Here is an 18,777-nt window from a genome sequence, read left to right on the forward strand (position 1 = left end):
ACACCCCGCGATAGTGGACGAATATCTCAACGGCGAAATTACGGCGGGCAGAGTGGTGGGCCCTGTACCGGACGCTCAGACGCACTTGGTGCGCCTGAGTCCCCTTGGTGTGATTCCCAAGTCCGGCCAGCCGGGTCGGCGGCGGCTAATCGTCGACCTATCGTCCCCGCGAGGCAGCAGTGTCAATCAATAATTGGGTGATCTCGTCTTGGGGGACGTCTCTCCAGCCCCGTTGGGACCGATCGCGACGGTTTGTTTGGGGCTCGGATTCGGCGTTGCTCGAATCGGACCGACGAGATCGGCGGCGAGCCGGGCGGAAACGTTTCCTTCTAGCGCGCGTTAGGCCCAACCCTGAGCAGCACAGGGCAACTCACAGGTAAGATATATCAATTCTTCCACAACGGTAGCCCGCATTACGATTACACGCGGGCTAAAATAGTTGTGTTTATCACGTGACAGAAACGAACGAATCAGCACCGAGGAGGAGGAATTCGTAATACTCGGTCATGAATTGCCGGCTAAGGTCACGTGAATCAGTTGGGTCCAGCCTGTTGTTGGGCAGCGCGGAACGCGCGCTAGCACAACACAGGCTGGAACCTCGAGCCTACTGTATCAAGGACTCTTTAGACAGCTTGAAAATTGCGACGTTCTTGATCCTTGCAAAGAGTCGGATATATCTTCCCTGCACTACGTCTTTCAGCTCGAATTAATCGGCATTTGCTTTTGTGGAAAACGCCTGGGTCCATCACAAGCTCAGCATGGTCCAAAATCTCCATTGCAGCTTTGGATACAAGGCCTGCTGGCACTAGCAAATTCTTGTTATATTCCGACAGTTGAACTGCAGCAGGTATGTTGTATTCTTTGCTGTTTACGCTACTATCATTAACTTGTCTTCTTTAAGGTTTGGATCCAGACTACGGCATTGACTACGGAGGACCTGTATCAACTCACGATGACGTAGGCGTAGTCGAAGTTCCTCAAAGTACCGACATACCGAGAGATGAAATGGACCTGCTTCGAGGAAACGTCATTCCGCTCGGTGAGAGTACAAATTATGGCATTGATTCTGTACCTTAGCGTGCGACAGTTCGTTTGTGGCTTGCATTTATAAGTGGATAGGACAAATATGTTGCTTCCTTGCTATTATGTTGAGTGCGATGCTGGGTGCGGTGAATTTGATGGACTTCGCCGCTCTATCATCCGCTCTCTCCGAGATATGCTCGACCTCTCAAACACTTACGTTTCCAGTTTGAAAATGGCAAAAGATATTTTAGAAAGTCGTAGCGACGAGTACAAAGTTGTCATCCATCCGGACAGAAAACTTTCCCAGGAACACTCCCGTCGTTTTAATGCTCCCAGCTGCAACGAAGTCGCCGTCCTCCTCCTCGACGAAGAGCACGGAAAACGCGACATTGTCCTACGATATCGCGACGCTACGCTTCAACGAATAAGCAAAACTCACAGAAGCTACGACGCACTGCAGTATCCTCTCCTCTTTCCCAGGGGAGAGAACGGCTACAACTTTGCCACTACAACCGTAGTCTCGAGGATCCAGACTGTGGGTCGGTCTAACGCGCGCTCCACATACGGGCGCTCGCATCCCTCCGAGCGTGCCTATTCGCAGAAACGAGCCGTAGCGCGCGCAAACATATCACGTGATGTACGTCGCAATTTTATTGCCATCAACTACGCTGTATAAAAGGTAATCTACGCATCGCTTTACGCTGCAAAATTGTTATTATTCATGCATAAACAATTCGTCATTGCAATTATCGGCGCACAGTGCAAAAAAGCAACGTTTCTTCGTTTTTAGCACGACGAGCACTCGGGCTACAGTTGCAGAGGAGCTTCAGTGGCAATTGTGGCTAAAGGGCTTCAGTGGCACGGTGGCAATGCGGCATATGGCGTACCGGTAGCAGTTTTAGTGTTGCGTGTTGCACCAAGATCTTACAGTGGCTTAGTGTCAACGTGGCATCTGTGGCAAATCCATTTGCTGCATTAAGAACTAAAGAATTTAGAGGAATTAAATGTAAACGTGGAAAACGGGGCTTTATGGGCAATGGGCTTTTAGTGGCCAATGGGGCTTCAGAGGCAAAAGGGCACAGTGGCAGCGTGGCTAAAGGGCTTCAGTGGCACGGTGGCAATGCGGCATATGGCGTACCGGTAGCAGTTTTAGTGTTGCGTGTTGCACCAAGATCTTACAGTGGCTTAGTGTCAACGTGGCATCTGTGGCAAATCCATTTGCTGCATTAAGAACTAAAGAATTTAGAGGAATTAAATGTAAACGTGGAAAAACGGGGGCTTTATGGGCAATGGGCTTTTAGTGGCCAATGGGGCTTCAGAGGCAAAAGGGCACAGTGGCAGCGTGGCATATGGCGTAGCAGTTTCGTGTCCTATTGCTGCAGTTGCACCAAGTCCTTAGAGTGGCTTCAGTGTCAACGTGGCAACTGTGGCATGTCCATTAGCTGCATGTTGCACTAAACTCCTTATGGAGTGGCTTCAATGTTGACGTGGCAAGTGGGCCACGTAGCAGTCCATTGGCTGTAGCACTACGTCCTTAGTGCTGCTCAATTACAAATGATGCTAATACGTGTAAAAGTACCACTGTAGTATGTGTATATGTGCTAGTGTGACACTGGCTGCAGTACTGTAGCAGTATAGTGTCGTGTCATGAATACACTGCAGCATCGGCAACGTGGCAGCGTTGCAACGTTGCAACGTGGCAACGTGGCGGCGTGGCAGCGTGGCAGCGTGGCAGCGTGGCAACGTGGCAGCGTGGCAGCGTGGCAACGTGGCAGCGTGGCTACGTGGCTACGTGGCAACGTGGCAACGTGGCAGCGTGGCAGCGTGGTAACGTGGCAGCGTGGCAATGTGGCAGCGTGGCAACGTGGCAGCGTGGCAACGTGGCAGCGTGGCAGTCAACCCAGAACGAAAGAGGCAGCGACAAACCTAAACTTTAGCCCGGGACCGAAAAAGGCAACGGAGACCGGAAAAGGCAACTGCGGTCATACACATAGGGTTCCGCCTTTTCCGGTCGTTGTTTTATTAGAGTAGGATCGTCGCTGCCTCTTTCGGTCCCCAGGCAGACTAAGGTCACAAACGTCGGGTCGTCGCTGCCCGCCAGCGCCTAATGTCATAATACTTGTTCCGGCCGTGATAGCAAGGCATGGGGCGCTGTGGCAATGTTGCAGCGTAGCAGTCAACTCAGAACGAAAGAGGCAACGACAAACCAAAAATTGCCTCTTTCGGTCGACAAAGTATAGGTCACCAACGTAGGGTCGTACGACGTATTCCACGTTTAAAAGAGGAAATCAAACTCCTCAATGCTCGTTCATTGTTACCTCAAACATGGACTAAGGGGACAGGCAAGGTATGATTAATTAAGAGCTGCGTTTAGAATGATAAGTGTAATTTTACAACTTTGAGTCGATGGGTTATCATACCCATGAACGAGCAAATTAGACAGCAAACTCCGGAACAGAGACTAAGCCAGCATCTTTTAAGAGCCCTCTTTAATGAAGCTTCGACAGGGGTCTCCTATTTTATTAGTCTTGGTCACAGGTACGACTGTGATCGCGTGTGCAAAGTTAACGTTCTTAGTTTGGTTTTAGGTACGTCAATGTCAATGAAGGAGCTGATGCCGTCTCGCCAATGACAGCCACCATTGCTCCTCTTCTTCCACTTGAAATGTGTACGCAGACTTTGCCACAGAAGTAATGAACGTGTGAGAACTCTTAATTGTATGTCAACTCGTTTGATTCTAGAGTACTCGGATTTATTTAGGTGCAATCCTTTTCAAAAATCGTTAGAAGCAGGAGCCACAACAAGAACTGTCTGGCAGTCCATTATGATGTATTCGGCGAGTAGATCTCAAAGAAGCAAATAGGAAGCCGCCTTCTGAGGCTACTTCAACGACTATAAAGCAGCTGTTTTTGCTGTGAAAAGAAAATCGTCTTTCCTCAATGGGTAGGACGGAAGCTGCTAGATATTTCGTCAAAAGTCAAAAATAAACCGTGAAAGTGAGAACTCTCCATATTTACTTTGGCGAATTCTTAGATTCAGGGTTGTGGCACTGTGGCATTGTGGCAATGTAGCAGTATGGCAGTAAATTTTAGAGGCAGAGGAGCGTGGCACCGTGGCAACGGGGCAGCCTGCTGAACAAAGCGACAATAACATGGTATGCGCTACGATATTGCGCCAGGGTGCATCGCTCAGTTTGTACTGGTATACGGTGATACAATTACAATAAACTGCTGGCGTAAGTGCAGTGAACCAGAGATGATACTGTACTTTTTCTGCCACACTGTCACACTACTTTCACGAACATAACCTCTCATTTCCCAAGAGTACAAGCCATTTCTCTAGCTAACGGGATGAGTGTGGCACCGTGGCAGCTGGGCGGCCACGGCGCCATGCACATTGCCACAAAGCCATGTTGCCACAATGCCACGGTGCCACGGTGCCACGCTGCCACAACGCCACGCTGCCACAATGCCACGGTGCCGCTGCCACGTTGCCACGCTGCCACGGTGCCGCTGCCACGCTGCCACGCTGCCACGTTGCCACGTTGTCACGCTGCCACACTGCCACGTTGCCACGCTGTCACGCTGCCACGTTGCCACGCTGTCACGCTGCCATGTTGCCACGCTGCCTACAATGCCACGGTGCCATAATGCCACGTTGCCCACAATGATCGCAATGTCACGCGATGCTCTATGTTATGGTGTCACGACAGTCACGTTGGCACTATTGTTATGGTGTCACGACAGTCACGTTGGCACTACACCTGTATTGCCGCGTTTTTTGTCTCAAATACATTTACCTCTTCCATCACATGGCTGCACTCAGTGACATTACTACAACCTATCAAAGAACACAGTGTCAGTGCATCATTATTAAAACTACATGTAAAACTTAGCTTTCTTGTGTAATTAAGTTGCGCGCGCTAAGGCTGAGTTGCGCGCGCTAAGGCTCGTTTCTGCGAATAAGCTCACTCTCTCCCGACCCACAGTCTGGACCCAACTGCTTCACATGACCAAGCCGCACCAATCACGCTTCAGTATTAGACATTCCTCCTGCACGCTACTGATTGGCAGGGAATGCGGACTCTCAAAAGCAAAGATTTTGAATTATTTTGAAACATTGGCAAAGGACATTGAGGCAGTGCAAAGTAAGAGCGTTTCTGTTATCGTCTCAGGGTTCGACAGCGTCACCTAGGCACAGTCCAGAAGGGTTCTTATGGCCTGCCCCAGGTCAATCCTGCCAAGTCTGAGGAGTCAGACAAGCTCACTATTAGACATTCCTCCTGCACGCTACTGATTGGTCGAAGCCCGTCACGTGATAGAACACGTGCTTTTCCACGAGGCGATCCGATGACGCGACTTTGATGACGCACCCAGGGGCCCGATCGATGGACGCCGCAGTTACCTGCTCGAATGGGCCAGTTTCAGATAAGTTTCGCTCTCTAGAACCGCTTCGACAACGACGCTTTTTGGTTTCTGTCTCTTATATAGACGCTCGAAGCTGTGATCTGACTATTGGGAAAGTTATGCGTAGAATTTGGCCATCGCGCAAGCTCAGTATCCACTGGAATTAACTCATGGCATCTCCTACGCTTCCGAAATTACCCGAATGTCGATTGTGCGGCGTTTCTTGTCGTCGGAGCGACAAAAGGTTCAGCATACAAAGGAACGACGATTTGCGAGAGGCTTTCGAAGAGATATTAGGCGTACAATCACCGGAATTAGCTTCTGAAATATTGTGCGACTCGTGCAAAAGGCGAATTCTTTCTGTAAGGTCAACTCTCGCAGCGAAATCTCGAATAAAGTCGATGTTGTCTCGCGGAGAATTCGTTCGTGGCCCTTCCCCGTCTATTGAGTGCAGAATCTGTTGCCAGGCGTTGAAGTCAACCGTATTTCGCTTGCAGACGTACAAAGATACTCTTGAAAGGATTATATCTGCAAAACTGCCGGCGGTGTCTTCTGCGTCGAGCCGGATATGCTATTCTTGCAAAACCCTGGTTACCAAGGCTGCTTCTTCCAAAGAAATGTGTAAAGAAATAGTCAGAACGTATGAAAGAAATAAGGCTTCTCGACAAAAACGTGCTGCTTCGACTCCTGCTCATGTCAAGGCTGACAGAGTGGATGCAAGGAGTAAAAGACAAAGGTAAGGCACCTCGGATTCTCAAGTTACGAAAGATTTAGCTGTTAGGCTTTTTGATGACGTCAAAAAAGATTTTCGACCGATTCGTCCTTGCCCTACAGCTCAAATTCATCCATTTGCACAAAAAAACGTTATATCTTCACTCGACTCTTATAGCTGTACAACCCAACAGCCAGAGAGGATGGTATGGTCCTTAACATTGCATGTTCTCAGTACCTTTCATGTTTACAGCAGGTACCTTCGTTCCCAAACCCAAATCCAAATCACCAAGAAACAGGAATAGCCGAAATTCAAGGAGTTAAAGTGAAACGCCGAATATAATATACCGCTGTATCTAAACATGACATTTAGGTTCTTGTACGTTACTCGGTAGCAGTCTTCTGAGGCAGTTGCCTTCCCATTTATTTCAATTAGGAAATTCGGTTGCTCGCTATCACGATGGAAGTGAAGTCGCCCGGGCCGTTTTAGAACATTCCCGTTTAGGAGCAGATATTTGTGATAAAGTTTTTCAAGGGATAGCACATGAATGCAAACAGTTAACCAAGAAAAAAAGAAAGAAGTTCTATTCTTCGACATGGCCGACCTCAAGACCTTCGGTCATTTACCGTCCAAAAGTTTGAAGAAGAGTTGTCTGCTGTTGCTCCAACTCTTATGAAAGTTCTAGTGACAGCTGCGTCGTCCGAAAGACAAATCCACCAAGAGAGGAAGAAACCTAAAAGAGGTAAAGACATTGGCATTCTCACTGCAGCAGCCATTCTCTTAAAATGTCGTGATAAAGACATGTCCGCTTTACATCACTTGATTGGACTTCTTCTTCACCACGAAGGCTGTACAAAACAAGCCCTCAGGCAACTTTCAGGGATGAAAATATGCACTTTTCATACCTCGGTACTAAGGAAGATGGACGAAATTTGTGCAATCTACGATCAAGAATTATTGGAGTGGAAAAATGCAATAGAAGTACACGCTTCATTTGTGCCTGTATTAACTTCTGGTGCTGTTTCTGGACTTCCTGTTGACTATCAGATTGTGGGAGACAACCTTGATCTGTAAATCGCTCCCCCACTTGTCTACAGTGAAGTACCAGAAACGAACTGTGCACTGGTTTAACGCTATGGCGGTAAAACATAGGGTTTTAGGAAATCACTTACCTGATGATGAAGCTCAGAGGTCAGTTTCTCAGTTGGAAGCAACGCATTGTTTGCCGACAGCAAAGGATCACTTCGACCTTAGGCAGCAATTTATTGTTCTCGTCGAACGAATTCTGACCTTGAGGCTTGCGGCGTTTAAACCGTTTCAAAAAGACGTTACTTGGCACATTGCTCACGAGTACAGCAGTCTTTCTAGAAAACAAACAGAACAAGTAATTCTATAAAATGTTATAACCTGATTATTAACATACCATGCTCTTTTAGGTACCATTAGGTTTGATTTTGAAAATGAAAACGTTGCCTCTCAGATGATAGAAATACTTCAGCACTTGCATAAGTACGTGCCTGTTGGGCATCAAGTATTTCTGGGAGGGGATCAACTAACCTCAGAGAGAGGGAGAAACGCACAGCTGTCGATGCAAGATGGCAGGACTCCAACAGAGTGTCTTCAGGGCGTCATTTGCAAATCAGAGGACTGGCATGCTGGAGTAGCTTTTCTCTCTGTTTTGTTTCAGATTCTCTACAAGGAAAGTAGTGTCAACGACAAGGGAACTTTGTATCAGTTGCAAAAGTTAATCAACCACACTTACGTAAGCCGAAAAGTTTCCAAACATGTGTCATCCGTTGAAGAATTTGTTTCTATCGTGTGCGATGCTTACGTGACATCAGCAGCTATGAATCATCTCAAACTGAGTTCAGTTACTGATTCATATCAGCTAGGAAGCAATCCAAAGGACCATATTAATTCGATTGCAACGGTTATTGTAGACAAATACGTTTTTTCTGAGGAAATGGATCAGCGGCGTTTTGATAAATTCAAAGACAACACTGGAGAAGTTGGCCAAAAGTTTCAATGCCGAATCATGTCATGTCAAAGAAAGTTTTCTCATCCCAGTCTCCGTAATCGCCACGAACTGAAAGAGCACCAACAAGATCTCACTGATACTCATGACAGAGCAGAAATACCTGCAGATCAGTCAAGCAGTGTCAGAGGCACTGACCATGTTTTTGAGTATGGAGCGGCTTTCATGAAAATGGCTCTTCTCTACAGAAATTTTACTGACGCAATTCACGAAGGAGACGGCCAACGGGTTTGCTTGGTTTGGAAATATTTTACCCTATACTTCTTTGCCTATCGGCACACAAAGTACGCCTTAGAAGGTCTTATACTATCTGCTCGACTGGGCTTTACTCTTACTCCCAGAAAGGCAGAGCAGCTCAAGTGGAATCGCTTTGTTAATGCCACAGGAAAATTGGGAAAAAATAAACCACTTGATCTACATCTTGAGCACCTAAATAATATTACCAAAAAGCTTCTTAAACGCTTAGGAGCAAATCTCACTGAAAAGGCAGCTTCAGGTTGTAGCCAATCAGCGGGAATAATGAAAATGTTAGAAAAGAGTCTTCAGTCTTCAACAGATACCAAACCGGCCCATGGCCAACACGGGACGTTAGACACAAAGGAAGATTTTGATATTTTGATTCGTTCTTTGAATGAACTACGAGCAACTAGCTTCATACATGGAAGAGCTCACTCTTCTTTTCCTTCATTCTCTAGCGACGTATTGGGCAAGTTAAACTTACCAAAGTTTTTCACTTGGGTGAATGACCACAAGAAAAAATTCTACATCGTCGTGCTGACTTTGTAGTTTAATTTAGACTGTAATTCGAATGGGTCCGATGTTCAATTATATATCAATCTTTACTCGGAACAACTTTCTGCCTGTGAGGTATTATTCCTTCTTCTATGATGCCCGACTGTCCGTATGTCCGGGTAGGGTAAACGGCTTTTCAGAAAAAACAAGCAAAGAACCGTTTACCCTAGCCGGACATACGGGTTCCTGAAGTTTGGAAACAGTATTTCGTTGTAACTTTTATTATTATTAACGGCGGTATGATATTCCTTCTAGTCGCTGTCTTCCTGCTCTGAAAAGACTCCTAAAGCCTTTTTTAACATTGAGAGAGAATCAACACACTCAGACGTTAAGCTACTACTGCTGCTCGTGCTCGAGAGGTTGCCGGAAGAGGTAGAACTTCCTTCCTCCTCCTCCAAGTTCCGCCACTCTGCATTCTCCTTCTGAAAATGGTACATGACTACCAGCTCATCTGCTAACTGAAGTTTCTCGTCTGTATCGCCAAAAATTTCCTCTATAGCTGCCATCACAAGACGAGCTTGCTGGGTTCCCCCAATAGGGAATATAATTTTTTCACAGTCTTTTACAGTATACAGGATTCTGTAGTTGCGACAGACGTTGTCGATCAGCTCGTTTGTCATTCCACTTCCAACGGGTCTACTAGTGTAAATCGGTATTGGAAATTTGTTTGTTTTTACTTGCTGCAGAATTTGTTTGAGGAGCTGTTCACTTTCTGCGTCCTCGGGCCGAAGCTTTCTTTCCTTTTCAGCATTACACTAAAATTAATAAAAAGAAAATTACATGTAGTAATTTATATAGGTAAAATTTTTACCTCATTAGTGGTCTTTTTTAATTCGGGAAGCAACTGTGTACAATCGTCATTCTCACATGCGCATTTTCTAGCACATATGTCGCAGCATGCGTGTAAAAGAGTATCCAACACCAGTGGTTTCCAGCCGAATTCTTGCAGAAGCAATTTACGGCGACAATCAGAAGTATTTTCCACGTAGTGTTTCAATTTTGCATCAACCGTTCTAAGCTGCTTACGATGCCAGACAAGGTAGGCCTTGGATGACTGGCCGTCACGCCCCACCCTTCCGCACTGCTGCACATACTGATCTATTGTGTTCGGAGGTCCAAAATTGATAACATATCTTATGTCAGGAAAATCTAACTCCATTCCAAGAGCTACAGTTGCAATAACTACTCTGCAACTGCCATCAACCCTGCCAAATGAACAAGCTACCTCAGCTTTAATTTCCTTTTCCGTCGAACTATGATACATTGCATAGAGTCGATTTGAAGCGGTTTTGGAGCATCCTGACGAGACGAAAGATAATTCTCCTGGTAATCCTACGCGAAAAGAATCAAAGACTAGTCCACAGTCTTTGAGGCTTCTGCAGTAGATTATTGTTTTGTCGGCTTTAACTCCCTTTTTCTTGAGGCTGTCTACTACCCAAGAAAAAATCTTTTCTGGATCATTTGTGACTTTCTCCACAACATATTTAATATTTGGTCGATCGGGGTTAACTTCAATAAAAGCAGGATTTTTTAAACTCAAAACCTTAGCAATCGTTTTCCTACAGTGCGCCCACGCATAAACTTCCCAACTTTAAAGCGCGCTAGCGTCTGCGTCGTTCGTCGTGCGTCATCGAGAATGACATCATTGGAATCCTCTGTCCCGTAAGATTCCAATGATGTAAGGCACGTAGGCGTTCGACGAAGTACACGCATATAAAGGTCACGTGCTGCTATGTGATTGGCTGGTAACGTACGCGACCGTTAGGTTCCCCTGGTGACGCCCTAGCGCGCTACCACTACTGCGATACCGTTTCTTTGCTTTTCGCCTATTACGTGGCACAGTTTGCTAGCAACAGATTAGAAAAGATTCGTAAAGTACCACAGTAATTTGTTCAGTGCGTTTTACTGCATTTTTTGTGTGGAAGGCAGTGCGCGCGTTAGCCACGCCCATGACGACAAAGTCACAAACTCTAACTTCGAAACTAGGCAAAAGATCTAAAATCGCCTCGACCAAAGTTTAGAGTATTCCCTTTAATGTTGTTTCGCGTGGACGCCAGGTCGCGAATCGCAGCGTAGACTCTAGAAAACTGTCCTATATGGCCTTAGCAACGATACTTTAAAGCGTAATTGTAGGCAAACGAACGAGCCGAATGGAAATCGCCTCGACCGATCTTTAGAAAAGAGTATTTCGATGCGTTTCGCAAAAAGAACTAGACTAGTTGCTAAGGAATCTACGCCAAAAAACGTGTAAAAGTACTTTTGCACTATCATGAAGGATTACTCGATCAGCATGCATGCTATCGACTAATCCTTCGACCAAATCTTAGAGAAATCATGCTACTATCTTTGCGCGTTTGCGAAACGATGGTACGTCTTTCTCATTTTGAATTTCGCGGCCAAGTCCGGGGAAGGGTCACGTCGTGGGAACCTTATGCGTGGGTGCACTGTAGTAGAAGCTGCGGCGGTAGCAGTTAGGCACAAAACTGGAACGTCTTCGTCAACTAATGCTCTGAGTTCACCCAGACGGCTGCACCACTCTCTGAATGCTTGAGATTGCTGCTTTTTTTCATTCATTCCCCTATTATTATCATTAGAAATCAAATTTTGCATGGATTAAGAGTAGGAGCTTACCAATCTGTTACACAATGAACCTCGTCGATAACTATTGACACAAGTCTTTGTTTGATTTCAATTTTGAGAAAAGCACCTCTCCATCCGGAAGTTAAAATTGTCTCTGGACTAGAAAATACATGAGAAACTTCAGGCGGAATAGTTGTTTGTTGAGCTGAAGTCAAAAATAAGCCATTGATGCCAAAAGAAGCCAATTTTTTAATTTGATTGGAGATAAGCTGGGTAAGAGGTGAAACGATCAGGACTAAAGCTTTGTGCTCCTTGTCTTTCGGAAAAAGAAAATCATGTGCCATTGGTAGAAGGTAATATATAAGTGATTTGCCATATCCCGTTGGAAGAATGGCAAATGTGTCTCTGTTTCGTAGTACGCTCGCGATAGCATCGACTTGCTTTTCCTTGAGGTGACAAGGGAACGTAGGGTATCGTAGAAGAACAGCAGACAGCGCGTTTCCAATTTCGTCGTCAGTGGTGCAAGAAAACGCCATAGTTTTGAGGACTTACGTATTTTTGCTCGTCCGTTTGACTCGGTAAGAGAGGAAGAAGACGAAATTCGGAGCTATACGTTGCACATACTAGGCCCGATTCTGCGTACTTCTTTTCGATTCCGATCGATCTCAATGACGCCGACGTAGTCTGTAACAGGTGATACGAACATAAAACAGCCGTACAGCATAGCTTTCTCACGAATACTCGATCGTTAGTGGTACGTTGATCGACATTCGAGCGTCTATATAAGAGACAAAAACCACAAAGCATCGTTGTCGAAGCGGTTTTAGAGAGCGAAACTTATCTGAAACTGGCCCATTCGAGCAGGTAACTGCGGCGTCCATCGATCGGGCCCTTGGGTGCGTCATCAAAGTCGCGTCATCGGATCGCCTCGTGGAAAAGCACGTGTTTTATCACGTGACGGGCTTCGACCAATCAGTAGCGTGCAGGAGGAATGTCTAATAGTGAGCTTGTCTGACTCCTCAGACTTGGCAGGATTGACCTGGGGCAGGCCATAAGAACCCTTCTGGACTGTGCCTAGGTGACGCTGTCGAACCCTGAGACGATAACAGAAACGCTCTTACTTTGCACTGCCTCAATGTCCTTTGCCAATGTTTCAAAATAATTCAAAATCTTTGCTTTTGAGAGTCCGCATTCCCTGCCAATCTAAAAAATCAGCGGGTGATCACAGTACAGTAGAACCATAGTAGTAATTCTAAATGACGATCTTACCTGTATAGTGAAAAATAGGCGTACGATTCGTGAGTGCGATTCCACAATAGCGACAATTCCTTGAGTTGCGACGTGTACGTAATGAGGTCTTCCACCTCGCTAGTCTTTTCCTTGTAGAGCTTGCCGAGGGAGATAAAATAGCCGATGCTTGAGGAAGCGTCTTCTATTACTTGATGCAGCTTGTGCTGGTATGCCTTCGCTTGCTCCTTGTCGGATCTTTGAATCGCTTTGCAAAATGGAATAAGCACTACTCGTGAAATAGACCTGCAAAATGTCAAAATAAAAGATCAAGTACGTAAATCACCGAAACTATCGCACCTAGCGAGATACTTGTCAAAAGAAAAATTACTTGTAAACATGAAACTGCATGATGCTTTCGTTACGCCATGGGTAAAGCTGCCTTTTTTAATCCTACAAATCATAATTTGCCAATAGGGTGTCAGGGTACGGCTATGAAATTATTAAAAAATGATATTACCTGTTGAAAGTATTCATAACGACTTCTTTGATCTCTTGAAATGACTCTGGATCGTCGATATAAAAACCGAAGTTTGTACTAGAGAGAAGCATGTGCAGGATAGCTGAAGTTGGGGAGCGGAATCTTGCATGTCCCAGACCGATGAGGCTAAGCGCCGCTGAAGCCAGGAAGTTTTGCACGAATCTGGTACTCCGTGCAGCCCAACAACAGACACACCAGACCGCTCTACCCCGAAGATCGTTGCATGCATGACGAGGGCAACCCCTCCAAGCACGAACGGTATTTGAGCTTCGACATGAGGAAAGTAATGTACAACTCTTTGAGCGGCTGAGATCCGCGGAGAGGCAGCTTTACAATAGGTCGGATTCCTTTTCGAATATTTGGTTCTTTGATGTACACGTAGTTACTGATCGCTTCGTCGTCGACGATATCGCCATCTTCATTAGCAAAAAGCTGTAAAAGGCAATATTTAAATATCTGTGTGAAGGAGATCAAGTCGAACGGCCGTACCTCTGATCCATCAGATAATTCGTACATTTCCGAGTCCTTTTGGTAGCCGTACGATGACACTCCTTCCAAAACGGTGAATTCTGTTTGCAAGAATTCTCCAATTCTCTCTTGCACGTATTTTCGCAGCTGTTCGTCTCTCAAACTGCACGTCATCCCTAAATATTTAGTAGATAACATACTGCAACTCCAACGATATGAAAATTCCCTTACCTCCTGATCCGAATTGATTGTTGACTTGAAGCATGAATAGACTGACCTTCTGGCATTTGTCCGTCGGCATGTAGCAGTTCCTGCGCAATGCAACAGTCAATAAAGTGATTGTACAACTGCAACCCTGCTCAGGAAGAGGGCTCCTCGGGAAAAGGACAACTACCTGGTAAGCAACTACAATCGCCTCGGCTCACTAACAATCCCGCGCACCACACCCCTCCGTCTGTCGTTGTGGGAAAACATCTTAATTACTCCAATCTAGCTCAGTTCATTCGTTGCACATGTAACTCAATTAATTAGAATGATGCTTTGAAGCCTAAAGGCTAGGCTCGTTTGAAGACCCCTAGCCCTTCGCGTAGGGATCGCTCTATCCAACACGGTCAACCGAAACCGACCGTTCTGACGCGAAGCGACGTGGCTTCCTGCCTAGTGGAGCAATTATCGAGGCGGGAGAGAGGGCGCGACGTCATGCACACCGTCGTGTATTCGAAACGCGACGCAAACTCACAACGTTTCTCGGTTTCCTCGTAAAACGAACACGCGCTGCCGGGACGCTGCCGGGCCACGCGATACAGCGCCTGTGGTCTCTACTCTTCTCGCGGTCGGTTCGTTTGTTGCTAATTGGTTAATGTGGCGACCCCGACCCCTCTCTGCGCACTGATCGGTTCTATGCGCACGGATCGGTCAATGCGAGTGTAAAGAGTGGCGTACAACTATCGTGAGAGGGGGACGGGGGAGGGAGATGGGGAGAGAGCGGCGCGGATAGCGACGTCAAAGCCTTTGTCGTGTATACATAAATTTAGGGGGACGCGAAACGGCTAGGGTATGGGTTAGGGTCCGTTTTTGTTTCTCTTGACCTTCGCCGTACGACTTGGAGCTACTCGGGCGGTTCTACACATCTAATCATTTAGTTGCTGGTTCACGCGTGAAGTGGGTGCGGTCTCAAAACAACGGGAGGTTCAATTAACTAAGGTGCGCTGTCTGCCCAAAACCAACAACGCGCTTCCCGACCGCTGCCGGGTTTCTGGTAGCTGGTTTGGCCGGAAGCTTTTCTCAACAGCTAAGTTAGCCTCGTACCCAGGCCCTTTCTCCTGGTGCGAGTCCCGGATGGGCTCGCGGAGAAAGGGCCTGGTACACACTGTTCACGCATGCGCCAGATTTTCCACGGAATCGTGGAATTTTCTCCTAAGCGCTTTCGCACGAAACGGCAAATGCATGCGTGCGTTAAACTTCTTTCCGAGTGCATTCGTGCATTCGAATATCTCGTGCGTTGCCAATTCGTCGAGATCGAATTGCGCCCGATCTCGGCGACATTAGCGGCCCAAACGTCTATACCACGACGTCGTTCATTGGGATATATGTACTCCACTCTCTACTACACCTGTCAGCTGCATCCTATTTCGCCAATTCGCCATTTTTCCCTTTCATTCTGGCCTGTTTTACCTGTGCCTCACGCGCGCTAGTCCTTTCGCTCTCTGGTTTGTTCTGTCTTCGTAAGGTTCTCATATGGCTGAAAACGTTTTTCCACCGACCCTAGACAGCCACGCTTTCAGTCAAGCGATTACTTTTGCCCTAAAGAAACTACGTAGACCGATGTTGAAGTTGAAGAATGAACAACATGCATGCATTGCATTTGCGCCCCGAAAGTACAGCATTTTTGGCTTCACTTCGGACGTGTCATCGACGAGGCGGAAAGAATCCCTCAAGTGGCACCGACATAGGAGCAGTTATACGTGTTGGACATATCGAGGAACTCGACGGCGCATCGACGACAGCCAAAGATGCTGCCACAGCACGTTGCTAAGACCACCGAACAAGCCAGCGGCTGAAGGCAAATTGTGCACTTGAGAACATCTCGAAGTCGCTCCGTTTCCGACGCATTCGCTGCCAATTCGTTGACTTTGGATTTGATTCATATCAGATGGCAACTCGTCACATTTTTCAAACATTGTTTTGGTGGCGTCCTGCGTCGTTCCTGCAGGCGAGGGCATCAGAATCGAGGAGCTTGATTGAACTGGTGGTAGCACAAAGCCCGCTGCGTGACCCCAGCCGCGGGTTGTGATCATGTCGTCGGCGTTTTCGTACTCCTCCCGTCCAACGGCGAAGATTTGCTTGTTATTCAACGTCCAGAAGTGAAGGCCTAAAGCATCCGGTAAGAGTGTCTCCAATTGTTCTAAAGCATCTCTTCTGTCTCTCGAAGACGTTATCCAGAAATACCCCAAAGTTACGGCGTTTAATCAATTCATTGAGCGCATTTGTGGATAAGAATAGTCTTTTAGATACTTTGCTAAGGTTTTTTGGGGGCAATGTGGCCGGATTTAGTTTATAATTTGGTCGATTTTCCGGGGATAACCCACCGTCGGTCGACGGTGGCATTTTCCTTTCGTGCGAGGGGCCTTTTGATCCTCCCTCGCTGGCGCCTTCATCCAAGACTGTGCCATCACTGCGACGTACTCGATCAACGCCACATTTATGGAGTCTTCTTCTAAAGTCGTCTCTGTTGGATTCATTCAACAGACTCGAGTTTTTTATAGAGACTTCCTCAATAACGCACGACGAACTACACGGATGCTAGCGCGCTTTACATTTGGAAGTTTATGTGTGGGTTCACTGTAATCCAAAATGCAGGAGCACTTACCGACGGTCTTTCTGTTGCTCAATACCAACAACATCGTTAACATGTGAAGGAAAGAATATAAATACAGTTTCTAACCTGCAACAGACAATTCATGTGTTATTGAGCAAGTACAATGTTGGTTATTCACGTCTAATCTATTTATTTACTATTGGATCATCTATCGACCAGTTGTTTCCATGCTGACGTGATTCTTTCCCGTACTCTAATAAAAAAGTCTATGTCCGGTGCTAGCATTATCTTGCTGTTGAATAGCGGAACTGTTTGAGATATTTTTTTGAATAGGTTTTGCTGGTGCGGTGATGGCGGATATGACAGCTGCTTCTTTGACAGGCAAAGTCTCTCAGGGATTTCCGGGTTTTCGCTTTGAGGAGCGTCACACAGGGGAAAATCATTAGTTTCTGCCCACTCAATAAACAATTTCTTGTCTTTCCACCGTTAAGGTATATTGGTGCAGGAAAGCAATGCATAGCGCGTTCGCATTTTATCCAGATTGGGTCGCCCGAGTACTTTTTTCGCAGGGATTTTCCCTGTCTGCGACGACTCTGAATTTTTTAAAGAGTTGCGATTACCTTTAAGTAGTGAGTGACTAGGGAATCCAGGATTTTGGCGTGGTATTCCTTTTTGTGTTCTGCTAGTGTTTGCGCGATTGACGAATCGCGCGGGCGGAACGGATTGATGTGGAGGGAGCATGTCATTCTCTTTGCGGGGTTCCTAATTCCGCATAGCGTTGATTCCTTGTCTTTCATTTGTTTTCCCTTCGTCGCTGGCGTCGACGTCTTGATCGGCTCCGGTGGCTGAGGGGGCAGTGGTTCTGCCAGACGCTTGTCTTCGAGTGCTTGTAATTTTTTGTCGAGCAACTGCTCGAGAAAAACTCCCGCTTTGCGGCGTTTGATGAAGAGGTCTAGGGCATCGAGGCCCGCACAATCGTGCTCCTCTTCTTCCTTTTCTTTCTTCTTTTTGGTTTCTGAAGTTCCTTGGCCTTCGCCTCTTCTTCGAGTATGCCCTCGACGTCCTCCATCTCTAGTTGGGCGACTCTGCGCGATTTTTGGGTTTATAAATAATTTTTGTGCGTTAAATTTTAATTCTAGAAATTAGTACGCGTCTCTGGCAATCTGGCGAGGGCTTTTTGCCCTAGCAAATTATGGAAGTGGGAAAATTGACCACCGATTTCGCGGGAAGCCGTCGCAATTCACGTGATATGCATGTTTGATGTGTTGCGTTCAAGGGGTTTCTAGGGGCGGGGTTTCGTAGAGGGGGTTTCTTTTTGGCACTTCTCTGGCGATTAGTTCGGATGCGGGGGTGGGAATATGGTTAGAACAAGGGATTATGTGGGATAGGTGGTTATTTGAAGTGGTGGGGCCTACTGGGACGTTTCTAGCAATGGGGTGTGCAGGTGCCTCGCACGTGCGGGGAAGTGGGTGCACGCGAGGGGTTTATTATTAGGCCTATTATATGTATTCATGGTTTATTGTTTTGTTTGGTTTAAGTTGTAGAAGAGTGTAGTAATATTGGGATGTTTTTTAGTTGTCAGATTGCTTATCGCTTGCGGATTGCAGGACGCAGCCCAAAGAAATGGGTTAGAAATGGGTTAAGAAAGGGAGTTGCACGAAGGGCAAGGTTGCCCTTTCTTTTCTAAGTTCTTGTATAGCAGACTGTACCTGATGCCATCAAATACGCGTACATATTTTCTGTTGCTTTATAGACAGCAATGTCTCCCACAGCTCTGGACTTATCATGGTATTGGTGGTCGTTTTGAAAAGGACTTCCAATACTTTGCTCTGCAACTTCTATTATTATTATTATTTTTATTATTATTTCTTTCACATCGCACGATTCAGTGCCAATTGGCAGCACAGGACACAAATACACAACCACAGACACACAGACCAACATGATTTCGCAACGCATACCTACTTATCGCGAAGCCAGGATTTCAATTCCGTGTACGACAAACACATCAGTCTAAGTCGCATGGCTCTAGCGAGCCGGGCAATATCTCCTTTACTTGATCCTACGACCGAATTCAATGCAATCGATCGTAGTATGGCCGAGCGTGAATGGCCAGCCCGCCAACAAAACAGTAGCTGATGGTAACGGACCAGATCATCCCCTTCCGTAAAATTC

General features: G+C 46.4%; 1 long non-coding RNA gene across 1 annotated transcript; it reads left to right on the plus strand.

Annotated features, from left to right (window-relative positions):
• Positions 1–3,352: 3,352 nt before the first annotated feature.
• On the plus strand, positions 3,353–4,026 carry LOC136192585 (uncharacterized). The gene is made up of 3 exons (XR_010671187.1): positions 3,353–3,561; positions 3,612–3,724; positions 3,784–4,026. It is a non-coding gene; the product is annotated as an uncharacterized lncRNA (long non-coding RNA).
• The last annotated feature ends 14,751 nt before the right edge of the window (positions 4,027–18,777 follow it).

This window comes from Oscarella lobularis, chromosome 11 (genome assembly GCF_947507565.1).
Source record: "Oscarella lobularis chromosome 11, ooOscLobu1.1, whole genome shotgun sequence".
Taxonomy (NCBI): Eukaryota; Metazoa; Porifera; class Homoscleromorpha; order Homosclerophorida; family Oscarellidae; genus Oscarella; species Oscarella lobularis.